Source organism: Mustela putorius, unplaced genomic scaffold, assembly GCF_011764305.1.
Source record: "Mustela putorius furo isolate JIRA1106 unplaced genomic scaffold, ASM1176430v1.1 tig00000275_pilon_pilon_pilon, whole genome shotgun sequence".
Classification (NCBI taxonomy): domain Eukaryota; kingdom Metazoa; phylum Chordata; class Mammalia; order Carnivora; family Mustelidae; genus Mustela; species Mustela putorius.
The window spans coordinates 11,429,149-11,443,043 of record NW_025421341.1 but is presented as its reverse complement, the minus strand read 5'-3'; the positions used below and the strand labels follow the sequence as shown (position 1 = coordinate 11,443,043).

At 46.4% G+C, this 13,895-nt stretch overlaps 1 pseudogene; it reads right to left on the bottom strand.

Annotated features, from left to right (window-relative positions):
- Positions 1–12,304: 12,304 nt before the first annotated feature.
- Positions 12,305–12,724, bottom strand: LOC123391675 (annotated as a pseudogene).
- Positions 12,725–13,895: the final 1,171 nt, after the last annotated feature.

Sequence of the window (13,895 nt, the reverse complement as noted above, 5' to 3'; positions counted from 1 at the left end):
TTGCTATGAAGTACAGATATGCCAAGCTAACTGTTTTGGATTCTTTTTTTAAAAAATCATACTTTTCCCTCCTTATGCTACCAGATTCTAGCTTTGTAAAATCTTGAAGATTAGGAAGATCCAAATTTTAACGAAGTCTGTTGAGTCCGGTAATTAGGGATTATCACATCGCGGAGGAAACTCTTCAAATGCATATTCATGCACCCTAACGTGACAGTATTCTCAAAGTATGTTGTTGTTTTGTTAGCTTGGAAAAATTCCTTGTTCTGAAAGTCTTAACCGCTTCTGCTTTTGGTGTTGTTGATCTAAGTGGTGTTTCTGGATCCCGGTACTGGGGACGCTCGGGCTCTCCTGTCGCGCGGTGTCCAATGGGTTTTTCCTTAACTCTCCCCCCCACACCGCCCCCACCCCTCCCCCCGGACCCCACCTCTGGACCCTGCCAGCCCTTTCCCTTGCCGCCAGATCAGTGCTCCAGCTTCCCCCTCAGAGCCCTTTGGCTCTTTTTACTGAGTCTGCATCCCTCACTTTTTAAAAAGATTTTATTTATTTGACAGACTGAGATCACAAGTAGGCAGAGAGGCAGGCAGAGAGAGGAGGAAGCAGGCTCCCCGCTGAGCAGAGAGCCCAATGGGGGGCTCGATCCCAGGACCCTGAGATCATGACCTGAGCTGAAGGCAGCGGCTTAACCCACTGAGCCACCCAGGCGCCCTGCATCCCTCTCTTCCATCATCTTTCCCAGGAGACTCTGCACCCGCCGCGGTGCGGGACGGGCTGCCCTTGACCCCGGGGAGGCAGGTTCTCTCCACGTGGGGCCCACGATCGTCCCGGAACGCGAGACCCGAGTGCGGAGACGCTCTTTGCCTCCTGGTCTTCCCAGGAAGTCGCCCTGTGAGTTTCTTGAGTTTCTCGTAGCTTCCTGGCTGCGCAGGAGGTGAGAGGGCGGGTCCCCCGTCCTCAGCTGCGGGCTGTGGCACCGGCTGCCCAGCAAAAGGACGTCCTGCCTCTTGGAGGTTCTCGCGCCTTCTGTCTCAGGCCTGGCCTGCGGGACAGAGGACACCGGGAGTGGGGGGTGGCGGGGGCTGGCGCTCGGGCTCGTTTTCGCGTCTGTATCAATTAACCAACGAAATCTAACGGGGCCGCTGCTTGCTCTACTGACCGCCTCTGCCGCCCTTACTGGACACACGGAGCTACATCTGTGGACACCTTGTATCTCGCCTTGCTTAGTCGCTCAGTTCGTCCCCAGATATGCTGCAGAAGAATTTTTTAAAAAGCACGAAGGTGCCATAGCACAAACTAGATTGGAGAGTGTTTTTGTTTGTTTGTTTGTTTGTTTTTTTGTATTTTTGTTTTTGTTTTTTGTTTTTTTTCCCCTGCTTGCATTTTAAAGACATCTCCTCTGCTGTGGCAATTCCATCTGTAGCAATAGCAACACACGCATGATCTCTAAACAGTGTTTCCCTTGGAGCAAATTTATAATCCATTCACTGGTGGGCCTTGGGAAGATGTTTGGATTAGTTTTAGTGCCATTAAGAATGTTTGTTGGCGTAATAGCCTTAAAGCCTAAGTTCATCAATTATTCAAGGACTAATTATCTGTTCTGTTTATTATCTGATCCGAGCTCCTGAGGTCTCCCTGCTCTTGGTCCAGCGACCGGTCCCACAGACCTTTCTAGCTGTATGAGCAGGTGTGCACAGCGCGGTGTGGGTAGGGGAAGCAAGCAGCTGCAGGAGGTTCTGATAGGTCAAGAGTTGTAATTGAAGAATTTAAGGGAGGAGGCTATTTAAAAAAAAGATTTTATTTATGTATTCATTTAGAGAGCATGTGAGTGGGGGAGGGGCAGAGGGAGAAGGAGGGAGAGAATCTCCAACAGGCTCTGCGCTAAGCGTGGGCTCCACCTGATGACCCTGAGATCGTGACCTGAGCCCAAACCAAGAGTCCATTGTTCAACTGACTGAGCCACCCAGGCATCCCTGGAGGAAGCTTTTTAAGGGGGCTGTGGGCATTAGTTATTAGTCATCGCAATGCTGCTCCTGATATTCTTTTTCTCATAGCCTGTGCACAATATTCCTTTTTTTTTAAAAAAAAGATTTTATTTATTTATTTGAGAGAGAGAGGGAGAGAGAGAGAGAGCATGAGTAGGGTAAGGGAGGGTAGGGCAGAGGGAGAGGGAGAAGCAGACTCCCTGCTGAGCGGGGAGCCTGACACAGGGTTGGATCCCAGGATGCTGGGATCATGACCTGAGCCAAAGGCAGACACTTAACAGACTGAGCCCAGGAGCCCCTGTGAACAATATTCTTGAAGACTCCTTTTGAAGTGTAGAATATCAGAAGTGGAAGGGTAATTTAGACGAACACCTTAATATAGGAACCCCTCTTCACTACACTTAAAAGATGTCTTCTGCTTTCACCCCCTCAGGTAAACTCTTCTCTTGTGCAACTCTAGTAAGACAGTTCTGGACGTAGTTAAACCCTATACATTCCAGCCATTGGGGTGTCCTCTGTACTTGGGGGACACACCTATCAAGTTTTCATTCTCTTCTTCACAATAAACATAGAGGTTCTGCCACTGACCTCTTTAGGGACCTTGTTTAGCAAATGTCCTAACTTCCTTGGCCTTCTATTTCCTTCTCTATGAAAGAAAGAAGTAGAATGATAGTACTTTAAAGTAGCTTCCATTTCAGAAAGTCTAGGATATTCTTATTTAAGTAGTGAAAGTCAGTATTTTCATTTATTGATTCCTAGTTATAATTTTTTTTTATTAAAGATTTTACTTATTTATTTGACAGACAGAGATCACAAGTAGGCAGAGAGGCAGGCAGAGAGAGGAGGAAGCAGGCTCCCCGCTGAGCAGAGAGCCCGATGCGGGGCTCGATGCCAGGTCCCTGGGATCATGACCTGAGCCAAAGGCAGAGGCTTTAGCCCACTGAGCCACCCAGGCACCCCGATTCCTAGTTATTCTTAAAAATGGAATCATAAATAGTAGGTCTCAAACATGACTCGTAGTCACTAAATTCAAGCATACTCTTAATGTTGCCTAGCAAACAAGTATTCCCTTTATGCTTCTCCCTTTCCTAAGAGGACAGGTTCATACTTTCCCCTCTGTCCTTCAACCCTACCTCATACCTCATACCTCACCGTGAGCAGATATCCTTGCTTCCTGTTTCACTAACAAAAGTAAAGCAGTTAAAGACAAGTCCTACATGCTCTTATGACACTTCTATTCATTAGCAGATGTCTCTGATTTCATTTACTCCCCTTCTTCTTGGTACCGTAGGTGATGTGTCTGTGCTCCTAGCAAAGACCCCCCCCTCCCTTGGACTTGGATCCCATTCACCCAGAGACATGGCCCCAGGAACTTTTCCTTCACTTCCCTATTGTTTCCTTATCTACTGGATCATTTTCCACGTATATACAAACAGGTGTATGTTTCACATCTTAAAAGAAAAAAACAAAACAAAACAAGAGCCTCTGTTGCCTCCTTATTTCTAGTTATTATTCTATTTTCCTTGGAGCAGAATCGTATGTGCTTGCAATCTCCAGTTTCTCTTCTCGCATTCCCTCTCAAACCTACTCCTGTGAGACCCTCACCACTGACTCCTGTCCCCACGGGCCAAAGAATTGTCCTTTCAAGGTCATTTACACCTCTGTGTTGCTAAGTTAGCTCCTGCTCCTCACTCTACTTAGCCTAGCAGTAGCACTAGACATGGGGGACCACACCTGCCATCTTAAAACCCTTCTTATATTTGTCTCTTCTTACATGTAGGATGCTAGATACTCTTGGGCTTTTTACCTCATTGATGCTTCTTAGTCTCTCTCTGGACCCTCTTCTTCTCTCTGCTCCTGTAACACGGGGTGCTCCGGAACCCAAACCTTGTAGCTCTTTTCTCCACACTCATATTTGATGACTTCTCCAATCTCTTGGCTTTAAGTTCCATCTATTTGATAGCTCCTGATTTATATCTGGTAAAAAAAAAAACAAAAAAAAACGGGCGCCTGGGTGGCTCAGTGAGTTAAGCCGCTGCCTTCGGCTCAGGTCATGATCTCAGGGTCCTGGGATCGAGTCCCGCATGGGCTCGGGCTCTCTGCTCAGCAGGGAGCCTGCTTCCTCCTCTCTCTCTGCCTGCCTCTCTGCCTACTTGTGATCTCTCTCTCTGTCAAAAAAAAAAAAAAAAAAAAAAAAAAACCCAAAACCAACCAAACAAACAAACAAAAAACCAAGACAACAGGCCCCAAATGGAGTTGCTTATGCTAAGCCCACATCACCAAAGTGGGATTTAACTTAATTACAGTTTTGGTTCTCCCAGAAATAGCATCTTAAACCAGTTAGGAGTTGCCTGGTCACCACTGGTTAAGTCATCTGCCTGCTAGGTCCCTTCTCTTCCATCCAAGGAAAGTAACCTTCCAATAACCAATTCACTGTGTTGCCTAGTATAACTTCCTTTTTCCTGCCTCCTTCTGCCTATAAAATCTTTCATGTTGTACAGCTCCTTGGAACTCCTTTCTGCCTGCTAGACTGAATGCTGCCCAATTCATGAGTCACTGAATAAAGCCAGTAAGATCTTTAAGACTTACTTGGTTGGATTTCGCTTTTTAACGTCTCTATCCAGTACCTTTCTTCTGATTTCCAGACATATATACCTGTGTTTTTGACATCTGCCTTTGATTGTCCAAGAGGTTTTCAAGTTCAGTGTTCAAAACTGAACTTTTGGTGTCTACCCATTGGAACCCTCTACAGTCAACCGCATTGTCTCATTATTTCCACCTAACGCCTTGGTACGATCCTTACTCCTCTCTTTCTCTCATCCCCTACATCTGGTTCATGGGCACATCCTGGGGGCTCCACTCTCACAATACACTCTGGCCACCAGTGGTTCGTCTGATTCGCCACCTCCACTGGTTACCACACTGGTCCAAGCCACTGTCAACTCTTGCTTGGATTATTTCAGTGGCTGCCTGGTCACCCAGATTTTGTCCTTGTCCCACTTTAGTCTGTTGTCAACAAAGCAACCAGAGTGATTCTATTAAGACCCTAAGTGGGATCACATAAGTCCTCTGCTCAGAAACCTGTGTGGCTGCCTGTCTTAGGCTGATGTGAGGCTCGGCTGGTGGGGCCTACACCCTGACCTTGGACACTCCCTCGACGCCCTCCACCGTGGCTGTGCTGAGTTCTCTGGTACTTCTAGAATGTGGGCCATACTCCTGCCTTAGGGCTTTGTACTAAATCTCTTTTGATTTGGAGCTCTTATCCCACAGGTACCTAGATATAGATCATCCCCTTACGGACTTCAGGTCTTTACTAAATTGGCACCTTCTTGTGAGGTTTTCCCAGACAATCTTACCTAAAATTTCAATCTCCCCCAATACTTGCTACTTTTTCCCTACCTAGATTTTTTTTTCTTGTTACCACTTGTCACGACTAATATACAATGTGTTTTACTAATTTATTTTTTAACATCTGCCTCCTTCGTGGAAATGTAAGTTCCAGAGAGTGGGGATTTTTCTCTGTCTTGTGCCTACAGCTGCACCTAAAACAGTGTCTGGCATATGACAAGTATTCATTCGTTGAGGGAATCAAGGAATGATTTGTCATTGCTCCCTATCTGCTATGAAGACTAGTTATAATTTCTATTTATTTATGCAGAACATTCTTTAATAGTATTATACAAGTACCACATGCTCACATAGAAGAATTAGAAAATGTGGTTAAGAAAAAAGACAAAAAAATCTGTAATGCCTTCATTTGTAAATAACCTCCGTGACATTTTAGTGTGTATTCTTCTGGACTTTTCTCACTGTAAGACTATACTTATAGATTTTTAAAAAATAGGGTTCTACTATACGTATGGTTTTCTAGCCTGCCTTTTAGTTGTTTAACATACAGCAGAAGTCTTCCAGTGTCCATAAATCTACATCTCCATTATCATTTTTAAATAGCTGCATAATAATTCATTGCGTGGGTGTACAACAGTTTAGTTAACTAATCCTCTTTCTGGACAATTACCCTACACATATAGGTCTCGGGTTGATGTAGAGGTGTTGGCAGATTTGAACAACAAGAGATCTAGGAGCAGTATGCCTCAACAGCTGTCTTCAATTACTTAAAGAATAAGGATGACAAGTGGTTTGCTTAGTTCCGGAACTAGGACTTGGATTAGTGGATTAACTTGATTTATTTTTTATTTAATTTTTATTTCATGGGTGAACTTTATTTTTTTATTTTTTTTTTAAAGATTTTATTTATTTATTTGACAGAGAGAAATTACAAGTAGATGGAGAGGCAGGCAGAGAGAGAGAGAGGGAAGCAGGCTCTCTGTTGAGCAGAGAGCCTGATGCGGGACTCGATCCCAGGACTCTGAGATCATGACCTGAGGTGAAGGCAGCGGCTTAACCCACTGAGCCACCCAGGCGCCCTCATGGGTGAACTTTAAATGAAGGTAAACTTCAGCTTGACAGAAATGACTTTGTAAGACTTCTCAAAAATGGAAAAGGCTGTCTTCTTGAGGTAGCAAGCCTTTTGTGGAAGTTTTCAGGGAGAGGCTGGCTGCCTTTGTTTCTCAAATAATTCCTGCTTGGAATGGAGCTGGGAGTCAACAGCCCTCCGGTTCTGTGACTTCCATAAGCAGAATCTGCAGAAGAGACAAGAGTGAGCCTCTCAGGCTGGTTTGATGAGGGCTCAAGGCTGTGACTTCAGGCCTCCTCCTGTCTCTAGGTGAAGACAGGAAAAATCAAGTTCCCAAATTTCTCTTGGCTGTGTGTAGCCTGGGAACTAAGAGTGAGAAACCAGTAGGGGTTAAGTGTTTAGAAGAGTTTTTCTTCTTCTTGGAATTCTGTTATGTCCTGCTAACCTCAGTTTCCATTTAGAGATTATTCATTTGTTCTAGAGAGTGGGGGTGGGGAGGGGCAGAGGGAGAAGGAGAGAGAATCTCAAATAGGCTCCCTACTGAGCACAGAGCCACACACGGGGCTCTACCTCATGACCCTGAGATCACGACCTGAGCCCAAAGGGAGAGTTGGCTGCTCAACCAGCTTAGCCACCCAGGTACCTTGCCTCACCTTCCATTTTAATCTTTTTAAATTTTTACATTATTCTTTAAATATATATATATATTTCCTTTCCCTCTTTGACTTCGTTTTCGATACTATATGCAAGCCACGGGGTTGGTAAGTTTGGCTGTGGCCGAAGTGTCTGGGGTCCGGGATGGGTGGTGAGGGGTCAGAGACAAGCGTGCGACGGAGGGGCCCTGGGGCCTCTTACAGGCTCTGCCGCTCGCCCATGGGAAGGCTGCTCCTTGCAAATGCCCTCCTCTGTCTCTTGCCATCATGACCCTTCCTGTTCTTGGTAAGGAGACCTCAAAAGTCTAGACATTTCTTGTCTCCACTTCTCAGTCTGTAGGACCCCTTAGCAGACCTCACACTAGAAAACAAAGGAGTAGGGTGAGGATAATTTCCCCTAGCTTGTCGTGTGCCTGTCTAGGCATTCCCGAGCACGTTGAGGAAGGCCCTAGAGCTGGCTGTCCTACATAGCAGCCCCAGGTCACACGGGCTACGGAGCCCCCAAAACATGCCCAGCAGGGAACTGAGATGTCCTGGGAGTCTAAAATACAGACCGAAGGGGTGCCTGGGTGGCTCAGTGGGTTAAAGCCTCTGTCTTCAGCTCAGGTCATGATCCCAGGGTCCTGGGATCGAGTCCCACATCAGGCTCTCTGCTCAGCAGGGAGCCTGCTCCCCACCCCCCTGCCACCGCCTGCCTCTCTGCCTACTTGTGATCTCTGTCTATCAAATAAATAAATAAAATCTTAAAAATAAAAAAAAGGCTGAAATTATTTATTTATTTATTTGACAGACAGAGATCACAAGCAGGCATAGAGGCAGAAGCAGGCTCCCCACAGAGCAGAGAGCCCAATGTGGGGCTTGATCTTGGGACCCTGAGATCACGACCTGAGCTGAAGGCAGAGGTTAAGCCACTGAGCCACCACTGAGCCACCCAGGCACCCCATAAAATACAGACTGAATTTAAATGCTTAGTAGGAACAAAAGAATGTCGAACATCTCATAAATAAATTCCCCTCTTAGTTACACATGGAAACAGTATTTTGAATTTTTGGCTTAAATAAAAATGCACTGTTAAAATTAATTTTCTCTATTTCTTTTGGCTTTTTAAATGTAGTTACCCGAGAATTTAAAATCATATATGTGGCTTGCATTTTTGCAGCAGCCAACACTTCTACTGAACAGAGCCGCCCTAGAATTTGCTTGAAGGGTGGTCCCAGTCCCAGTAGCATCAGCATTTCCTGAGAGCTTCTTAGAAATGCAGAATCTCAGGGGCGCCAGGGTGGCTTAGGCAGTGAAGCCTCTGCCTTCAGCTCAGGTCACCATCTCAGGGTCCTGGGATTGAGCCCTGCATCGGGCTCTGGGCTCTGTCGGGCTCCTTGCTAAACAGGGAGCCTGCTTCCTCCCTCTCCTCCCTGCTTGTGGGTGCTCTCGCTACCTGTCATTATCCGTCTCTCTCTCAAATAAATAAATAAAATCTTAAAAAAAAAAAAAAGAAAACAGTTAAAGAAATGCAGAATCTCAGCGTTCTCCCCAGACCTAATGAGTAAGACTCTGTTTTATTCAGGTCCGCGGGTGATTCAGATGCATGTGCTAGCCTGAGAAGCACGGCGCGCCCCGGGGGGTTCCTGTAGGCTTAGTGGTCCTCTCTGCTACCAGGAACGCATCGAGCCCTGCAATGTGGCTACTAACCACCAAAAAAGGCTTTGTGAATGTTGCTACCCAGATCTTGTTGTCTTTTTCTTTCTTTCTTCCTTTTTTTTTTTTTTTCGGTCCCCCAGCATGGATTGGTTGGGTTGAGTTGGACTCTGCAGTGAGGCTGTCTGTCCTCTGATAACATGTACATGGGCGGGTTGGGGGGTGGGCTGGGGTAAAGCAGGTGCTTCAGAGTCAAGGAGGGAGGCATCCGAGATCCTTGTTTGGTCTCGAGGTAATGGTTAACCTACCATGGAGGAAGAAGCAGTTGAGACCGTGGACTTTAGTTTCTGGTTCTTTTTCTACAAACTTCCGTGGCCTTGGTTTAATTATCCTCTCGTCTTGGAGTACTGCAAACATTGACAGTAGGCGGGGCCCTTTCATATCCAAGTCTCATGAATGAGGGGGTTGAGCCCAGAAGGACAAGGTCTGTGCTCTTCCTGGTGGCCTTGTTTTCTGCCTGTCTCTGAATGAATCCGACAAGTCATTTAGCTTCGTGGGAAGTCTGTGAGATCGCCCACCGATCAATTATGGGTTAGGGTTTTGAAAATCGTAATGAATGAATGACTGAAGTTGATTTTTTTTAAAAACCGCTTTATTGAATGTCTCAGTGGGTTTGGGATTCCATCACAAAGTACCCCAGACTGGGTGGCTTATTTCTCACAGTTCCGGAGGCTGGGAACCCGAGACGAGGGTACCCGGCAGGGTCAGAGTTCCGGGAAAGGCTCTCTTGCAGAAGCAGAGGGAAGCAAGTTCTCTCTTCCCTCTCCTTAGGGCACTGATCCCATTCATGAACACATCGCCCCCCCTGGCCTCATGTAACCCTTATTCCCTCCCAAAGCCCACATGGAGGGAGTAGGAGTCCAACCTGTGAATTTGGGGCAAACACCAACATTCAGTCCATGAGATTGAGACACACTATACATGCCATAAAATTCACGCGTTTTAAGTGTATGTTCTTTTGTTTTTTAATTTTTAATTTTTTATAAACATATATTTTTATCCCCAGGGGTACAGGTCTGTGAATCACCAGGTCTACACACGTCTTAAGTGTATGTTCTGAGTAGGATTTTCATTATAACGAAGAAGAAAAGTAATGACACTTTCCTGAGTCCACCTTCATTAGAAATTCAATCATACAAAATTGCGGACATTTAACTGTTTTTGTCCTATAACGTGACTCAAACTTACCTCTGAAATGCTGTTTGTCAAAATTCTTTCAGAACGAGAGAATATTTTCCCAGAGAAATTTTCAGCTACTGTGATGTTATTTCATCTTTTAAATCTCTCTTCACAGTAAATTGCAGTAGAAGCTATTTTACACAAATCTAGAGTTGATATTTCTATTTTTTTACAAATAACTCTTTTCATACTATAATTCATTTTATACTTGGAAAATGGATTTTTTCATCCAATAAGCAAATCTAATCAACTTTTTCTGATAAAGATTTTTTTTTTAATATTCAGAAAAAAGAATTAAGAGACCTGAGGGAGAACTAAAATGGATATTTTGCTGTGTGTAGAAATTATCATTTTCATAAAGAAAATAAATATATGTGCAATAAAAATCAGAGATGTAATAGAGAAATGACTAACCAGCACACAGTAGGTAACAGACCCAGGCTGGCTCAAGCCCAGTGAGCTCCTCAGGTTGAAAATGAAATGTGAATATTAACACTCTATTTTATCTTTTTTTTTTTTTTAAAGACTTTATTTATTTGACAGGCAGAGATCACAAGTAGAGGCAGGTAGAGAGAGAGGAAGGGAAGCAGGCTCCCCGCTGAGCAGAGAGCCTGATGTGGGGCTCAATCCCAGGACCCTGGGATCATGACCTGAGCTGAAGGCAGAGGCTTTAACCTACTGAGCCACTCAGGCGCCCCTCTATTTTACCTTCTACTCTCACTTTCCTCATAACATAATTGAGAAAACCTGTTTGAGGGATGCAAATACCCATTTCATTTCTATGTGTCTGTGTATATTCTTTTTTTGGTTAGAAAGAAGTGTCTTATTCCAACCTTCAGGACTTTTTTTTTTTTCCTTTCTCTTTTTCTTTCTTGAAGTATTTTAATATTTTAAAATTATTTTTGCCTTTTAACCAAAATGGTTTAAAGTGTCAGGTATTTCAAGAAAGCTTATGAAAAAAGAGCTGACCTCGCTGCCTCCCCCATGTTCTCTTTCCAGACACAAACTTTATCAGGTCGTCCATTTTACAGGTGAGAAAATAGAGGCTTGGAGAGGTCCACTGACGCATGGAAGTTCCTGTGGGTAGAAAGTGATGAAACCATGGTAAGAACTCAGATGTGTTTGACCCCAGAGCTGGAGCCCTGAACGATGATGCTTCTCAGCTACAGAATGTGTGGGACTCCATGGTTTCTGACAGGACTTTTTGGGAGGTGTCTTTCTCGCACACATAAGCCATCAATCAGGCAGAGGGAAAGGGAGACATACAAGGTCAGTGAAATCGAGCCTCCCATGACTCCAGGCGGCTGAGGTCTGCCATCGATTCCAGAAGTGCCAGGAGGAACCGGGCTCCCGGCTGTGGATGTCCCTGTCCCTCTCTGCTGGGGAGTCCGTGCTTGGCTCTCCCCCGCCACCCGATGCTCATTCCTTTCTGCGGCCTCAGTACTGCCCAGTTTGGGCAGGTTTGCAGGCGGCACCCGGTACCCAAGGCAGCTGCCCAGACAGGCACACCACGAAGGCATCCAAAAAGTCGCCTGAATGAATTTTTGGCAGCAGCATGCAGTGTAGAGGAGGGAGAAGCTTTTAAAATGGGGGTCCGGTAGAAACAAGTCTTTACCAAAGTGGGAAGAAGGAATCGTCCCCACCCTTGAGATCCGGGGGGACAGCCTGACACTGTGCGCCTGGCCTCCGTGGGGAGCTCGCGAGCACCGGGCTGCCCCCCGCCCCTGCTTCTGTCGGTGGTCCGGGCCCGACCTCTTCCCTCCCAGGGCCGCGCTGGATGGAGTGTCGCCTTCCTTTTTCACACAGCTCGGCGCTGGGGGGAGGATCCCTCGTAAAAGAGGAGGAAACCTGTAGAGGGAAGGCAGGTGGCTTGCCCGGAGGACACTTGGCAGATGTTTAGTCCTCACTTTTCACAAATACCAAAGGATAATTCATTGCCCCTTTTATTTCCCATGAATCAGCCCCCCTACCACCCGGATGTTTAGCAAAGAGATGTGCTCTGTGGTTTTTGTGAGTCTGCCCCAAGAAGCCCTCTGAGCTTCATTTCCACTGAAATCACGAACGGTGTGTGTGATGATGGTAAAGCCTTGACAGGGACGAAGCTTTCTTTGGCTACTCGCACCCCATAGGGTTCGACCCGCTGTGCCTTCAGCCTTAATGGCTTTATGCCATTCCCTCCCCCTCCCCACTTCCTTCCCCCTCCCCCCTTCCCTCCCCCTCCCCCTTCCCTCCCCCTCCCCCCTCTCCCCCTCTCTCCCTTCCTTTCTGTCTTCCTTCCTTCCTTCTTTCATAGCTATTTAATCAAGCTACTTGCCCTGTACTCATTCCTGAGAATTCCCCATTGTCATGACATTGTTTATGTCCAGTTTTTTCTGCATTCAACCGTAAAGATGTTTCTTCCCGAGAAACTGAACGTTTCTGCTAAATGCACTTGATCCCATAGGAGAATTGGGTTCATAAAATGGATTTATTGCAGACTTTATGTATAAATCACAGACATCAATGAAGTTTTTTATTCCGTGTTCTTGCCTTACGTCATGAAGCATAGGAAGTCTTTTAGGACCTGCAGTCAGACATGCGGAAACAAACCACTCCTTGAACTAGTCTGCGGTTTTCAAGCGCGTGTTGTTCGAGGAGCCACATCTTCTCATCTACAAGGTCAAGAGCCGTGTGAGCTGGGAACTGGTTCAGATGACGATGATCATCTTTGGACTCTGATTTCCTGCCGGCAAAAATTCCCTTTCAGAAACTGGATTATCATGGTGGCCAGCCACTGCAAGAAAGAAGCTTCTGCACATTGTCTGTAATGCGTAGCTGCTGCAGGGACCCACGGACGGCGGGAACAGCCAGTCAGGTCCCACCTCAGACCCGTGCTCCTCGAGGATGTTGTTCTGATTATTCGTGGAAAGAAATCGTGGCCGAAAGGGAAGGCAGCGGGTGAAGAGCCCAGGATTCGGTTTCTCTTTTCAGGTTTATTTTGGGCAGGTTGCTGTTTTTCTTAAATTGGTAGTAAATTTTCATTTTAGTATTTGAAACTGCTATTGAATACTAACCCCCTTAGAATTAAAAAAAAAAAAAAAAAGAGTCACTTATTTAGTTTAGAGAGAGAGTGTGTGTCAGCCGGAGTGGGGGTGGTGTCGCAGAAGGACCAGCACACTGGGGGCTGAGTGCCCAGCCAGCAACGGGGCTCGAACCCACAACCCGTGAGATCATGACCTGAGCAGAAACCATGAGTCAGACGCCCAAATGACTCTGTCACCCAGGCGTCGTTCCTCCCCAGCCCCCCATCCCCACAATTTGATAGCCGTCCTGTTGTGGTGACTCCAGGTTTGTTCTTTTCCGGCTTTCTGGTCCCTCTCCACGCCCAAGTTTTAGTATTTTCATTCTTGCCCCCCCACCCCTCTGAGCGCGCGTGTGTGTAGACTTTCCGATCATGCAGAAGACACTCCCCTGCCGGGACACCTTGTCCCTCGATGGTCAGTTCTTCCCCGCCGTGTGCCCTCAGGCTTCCGTTCCACTTCTTCCCGCCGTGTGCAGCAGCATCCTCGGAGCGACTTCCCTCCAGGTCCGTCCTGCTGCGGACTGACTGTCGGGCTCCAGCCCCGGGCTCCCCGCCCCGGCCTCCGCGCCCACCACGTGGCCTCGTGCACGTTGCTCATCCTCTCGGGACCTCCGGGCCCTTTCAACTTGCACCGAGCGGTCCATGGGTCTGCGTCTGGCCTGCAGATGCAGATGTGTTTTATTTGTCCTCTACAATGTATTAAGGATATTTAAAATCAAGAAAAAATTTAAACAAAGCAGAAATATGTAACAGTATGTATGTGTACACATATGTATATATCCATACATGTACATATGTGTGGCTGTATATATACATACACTCTGTGTTTTTCTGGCTTCTCTGAAAGATCCCTGAATTGGGCGGCTCTAATCTGCAGCATGCCAAGCCGAGCAGGGACTGTCCCCTTT